This window comes from Nematolebias whitei, chromosome 3, assembly GCF_014905685.2.
Source record: "Nematolebias whitei isolate Nwh7 chromosome 3, NemWhi1, whole genome shotgun sequence".
Lineage (NCBI taxonomy): Eukaryota > Metazoa > Chordata > Actinopteri > Cyprinodontiformes > Rivulidae > Nematolebias > Nematolebias whitei.
Window position 1 is genome coordinate 44,546,745 of NC_056500.1, and position 5,488 is coordinate 44,552,232.

The window sequence follows — 5,488 nt, forward strand, 5'->3', positions numbered from 1 at the left end:
TTCCTGATTGATTGCTTATGTTGTTATTTTCATAATTTGCCAAATTAGTGTAAATGTTTGATGTTAAACTTTGATTCTGTAAATAAATGACCGCATTCATTTTGATGGGTCAAATATAAATGACGTCTCACGTTTGCATTTCATTAAATTCAATGCACGTTTTATTCAGTTCAGAAAAATGAGGAATCCGTGTTAATTGATGAATATATCTGAGCATCTGTTCATCTACATTCTGGTGGCCCGTTACGTGCTCATAAATGACTGTATATTCGTGTAAAGTTGAATTTTACATGTTGGCATGAAGAAAAGTAACAGTTTATCAGCTGTGCTGCGCCGCTTTGAAGTCAAAACATTGCATGTTTACGCAGCGTGCTGGAGCTGCGCGCTTAGAGCTTGGCTCTGCATGTTTACGCTGTATTACGCTGGCGATGTTATGAAAGCTGAAATAATGTCATAGGTCTTGTGAAAGCTGAAATTGTACGCCTGTTATCGTAACTAAGCTGGTTTTGAGCTGGGTGAAAACGCTCTATTCTGTTTAAAGACGGTCCAGATGCGGTTCTGGACCGGCTCGGTTCTGAAAAAGGTTCGGACGAGTTGTTTAAATAGCTTAAAAGACGTTTTTGAGACCGGAGTAGCAGACTCCGTACAGCTCAGAGTTGATTCGTTACAGTTTTTAACAGAAAAAGTGCATTTTGACAGTTTAAAAGACGAAAAGTCGACGAACTCATTTCATGCTAATCTATCATGCTAGTTGCTGAAACGTTTTGTGATTGGTGGAATTTTGCTGCTGTGGAGCGCTCTGATTCGCTGAGAAGCGAATGACGTGCCTACGTAATCTCCTCTCACCCCTGCGCTGCTCTGTCATTGGTGATTTCAGTCACGTGACCCGGAAATGAAACTCGTTTTCATAGGGAATAAAATCTGCTTTTTAAAGCTGAAAAGCGCTTTAAAGCTGTGTTCTGAAACGCTGTTTAAGTTCTTCGAAGTCTAATTGCTAAAATTTTGCCACGTTTGTGTAAAAAATCCGTTCAGAAATGTTGGTTTTATCCGAGTCTAGCCGATGCTAATTTTGAGCTAACAGCTAACGACCGGACGCCACAGGAAGTCATAGCGACCCCTACTGGACAACACTAACAGTGTCTGAGTTAAAATTAATAAGGTTGTACTGACACCTTCTGGATAAACGTGAGATAACAGGTTTTCACTTCGTTTTTAGGTATTTTGAGTGAAATTAAACGTTTTCATTTCTGTAAGACGAACTTTGAAGTTAACAAACTTCCTCGAGCTGAATTATACTGTTTTGTTATCTTACCATTAAAAGTCGGTAAAGTATTTACGCCCAGCGAGGCATTTACTAAGAATTTTTCATTCACTGATAAATCCTAAAGCAGGTGCAAAATGAAAAAATGAGAACTTTTGGTAGAAACAGAGACAGATAATCATAAGAGCTGTAAGTTTACTCGGTCGCTGGAAATATAGTGCACGTTTAATTGTTAAACTCACAAAATAAGAGTAATTACATCAGTAGAGAGAAACTCTTCTGATTTTATTTTACCACCTAAACATTTACATCTCCTATTTAATTTCTAAATAGCAGATAATGGCGGACGAAGAGGTAAACACTGACCCCTTTCAATCCAGAGATGCCGTCCAGTCGGCTTTACATATTTTAACAAATTCAATTATTGGTACTCAATTAACGCAATTAGAAGACCTTGATGACGATCAAAGAAATGAGGAACTGCAGAAATTAGCAAAAGCAGCTAAAGTGTCAGAGGACACGAAATCGAGCCGTGAACGGTTAGCAAAAATTTCCCTGCTTCTGAAAGCAGAATTGGACCATCAGGTGGAACAAAATGACATGCTGTTCAGCGGATATCAATCTGAAAAGGACAGGTGTGACGTATTGATTACTGAATCTGAATTGCAGAAACAACAAATTCAAACTGATAGGGACCTCGCAAAGAAAGAGCTGTCAGAACAGGCTCAATCATATGTGGAGAGATTTAGGGATAAAGAACAAGCGTACCGAGCCGTGTGTTCAGATAACGATGTGCTACAAGCACAGTTGCAGGTGGCATTAAAGGAGCTGGACGATTGCAAGGCAGACAAGGAGATAATACTCCGACAATGGCTGACTTTACAAGGTGAATGTCAGACATCACAGGAGCGCCTGACAGCTTGTGAGGAGAAACTAGCTACAGCTACAAACCAGATTTCTGATATGGGGCGGGCTGGTCTGAGACTCAGAGACGAACAAGGTCAGGGCCCGGGTCAGCCACAACCACCCCAGACAGATGCTGTTACACCTCCTCCCCTTAGCCCCGTTCCAACACCCCCGCCTCGGGGGATAAGGACGGGTCTGCACCCACTTGCACCTCTTCCTCCTAACACCATGCCGTTACCACCAACCCCATCTCGGGTGGTAGGAACAGACCTGCACCGATATGCACCTCCTCCTCCTAACACCATGCCATTACCCCCACCCCCATTATGGGCGGTAGGGACAGACCTGCACCAATATGTACCTCTTCCTCCTGACACCACGCAGCCACCTCCACCCCCATCACGGGTGGTAGGGACAGACCTGCACCAATATGCACCTCTTCCTGCACAAGGGAGACCGTTAATACTGTCTCCTTCAATGGATGATTTGCAGAAAATCTCAAAATATGTACAACGCTTTGTGCCTGGACCGATGGGATCATCTGGAACAAAAGCGTACCTCAAAGATCTGGAGTTCAGATTGAGATCTTATCCTAATGCTACGGTAGAGGATAAGATCAGTCTGATACGGCTCACTTCGGACAGAGAGGTGTTCACCTTCATCGAGCGTCTACCAGATGCAACGAAGAGGGATTACAACCTTCTGTGTGAAGCTTTGATCAGAGAGTACGACTCCTGCACGGGACCTGCTGGTTTCCCAGCTGCAGACAAGGTCATGCAGGGTAAAACTGAACATCCAAAAGTTTATTACAAAAGAATCTTCCAAGCTTATTTTGGTAACAGAAATGAGACCGGAATGGAAGAAGATGATGGTTTTAAGTTTGTTTTCAGCAAAAATCTCCACTCTGATTTTAGACAATCAGTACAAATGATGGCAAATTTCAGAGAAAAATCCATCAGTGAGATTAAACAGTGTGCTGTGAATGTGTTTGAAGCATGTTCTCGGGCTAAGACGCCCATAGAAGTGTTTCCTAGTGTAAAGGTAAAACCCCTCCCTCTTGAACTGGAAGGACGACGTGCTTCGCCACCTCCTCCTAAGAAAGTTGAGAGAAAACAGTCTGTTCAAACTAACAAACCGCGTCCTGAAGGTGCACGCTGGGACAAAAAAGCTCCTCTTTCAGAGGATGACAGTGATTATCGTAAAAGGGGTGGGCGCAGGACGCAAAGATATGGGAAACCATATCCTCAGGGGCAGTACGTAAAGGAACCCCCCCCCGAAAGACGTACCTGACCGTCCCTCACCTCGGACGAAACGAACCGAGGCGAAAAAATCACAAAAGTTCCAGAAACAAGGCCCTACACCTCTGAGCTCGGAAGAGACAGAGAAACTACGCAGGTTGTTAGAAACTTTGAAACACACTGACACGGGAACCCAACCAGGAGCACTATGCAGTAATGTAATCCCTATTACATCTGAGGGCGCGAATGACAACATTACAGATGTCGGTGGAACACACCAAGACGTTGCTGTTGTTGCCTCCAACAACCCCTCATCGGAAGAAGGGGGGGTAAACACGCACACAAACGATGACGAGTCATCGCAGGCTGAACACTCAGAAACAGCTTCTGCTGTGCTGACGGTTCAGACAAACCAAGATTACACAGATAAGGCTGAACGCGTGAAGAAGCGTCAGAAAAAACCCAAAAGGTTTCTGTGTAACTTTATCAGAAGGGGGGTCGCCAAAAAGGCGTACCTGTCAGTAACACTCGAAGGTGTCCTCACACACGAAGCACTCTTGGACGGTGGGGCAGACATAACAATTATGTCAGCTACACTGTTCGAGGAGCTGAGGACGGCCGCTGCCAGTGTTAACAGGATGATACCTCTCTCTGAATGTGCTATAGAAATGCAGGGTCTCTCAGAGAAGAAGACAACCCTGACAGCTATAGCAATGGTTCACATGCAGATTGGCAATATGACGCTGTACCACCCAGTACACGTGTCTCGTGTTGACTCATTCCCATTTTTGGTTGGCCAGGATTTTATAAATCGCTTCGACGCGATTATAGATTATGGTGATCAAACGATGTGGACAACAGTGAGCAAGCCACTGCCAATCGATACGCCTCCGGAGTGTGACACAGACTGCCCAACAGCAGGTACCGCGGATGGCGCAAAGGACTCCTCAGCCGAGGACACGAGCCCGGTGAGTACTCCTCTGACATCATGTGAAACCAATGAGACCGACCCAGTGGTCCAGACTCTGACCCAACAAGACAGTCTCCTCTGTGAGCTGGAACAGTCAGAGTCCGCCAAACACTACCTACCACTGGTAGTTAAGGGTGTAGAGATCCAAGGGTCCCTCACCAACGATGCTGTTCTGTCTCTGTGGACAGATAAATCAGCAATTAACCGAGCTTTCTATGAAACCTTGGTTCACAAACACGTTGGTCTAGAACTAATTAAAAAAGCTTTCCGCTTTCCATTAGTTCCCAATAGTTCATAGGTCATGACCGCAGAAGGAGTCATTAACCTAAAACTGAACTGGAATCAACGAGAACTGGTTCACCCGTTTCTCGTTATCCAAAACTTACCACATGCATCCTACATAGGCTCTGACGTTTTGGTAAGGTTAGGTGTCCACGTGGACACCATCAACAAGGTGCTGTGGTCCCTAAGACCAGCCACAAAGGATCCTCCTGTGCTAGACACAGCGTGTCTTAAGGCTGGGCAGACCATTCCAGAGGCCTGCCAAGTTGCTAGCAACCAAACCACCACAGTACCACCTCAGGTGATTAACCTAATGGTGCGAATTCACATCATAGCTGGACAAGCTATTAGCCATAAACAGGCATATTTTCAACCCTCTCCTGCATTTTTCAACTTGGGACTGTCCGTGGAAGCCACGAACCAGGTGAGTCTTGACTCCAGGACCACATCTATTGCTGTGTGTAACACTGGCATGGATGAGGTGCTGATCCCAAAAAACACTATGCTGGGATGGTTGATTTCAACTGACTTTCATGGTTTTGAACTAGGCATTCCATTTCTGGGAGGACTCCCAGACAACCTGGTACCGAGTCAAGAAGCTGGGCCAGTATGGTTCACAAAACCAACACAGGCCATAGCTCTTTTCTCAACCGATGATGTCGACCAAGGACCTCAAACCTATGGTGTCTTACCCATAGACAGGCCCGACGACTCAGAAAGGGATTCGTTGGAGCTCCCCAAGGAGCAAGAACCCTTATCAGTCTCATCACAGATTGATCAGGTGGTCGCACAAGCTGACGCTCTGACATCTGATGAAGAAAGAGACAAACT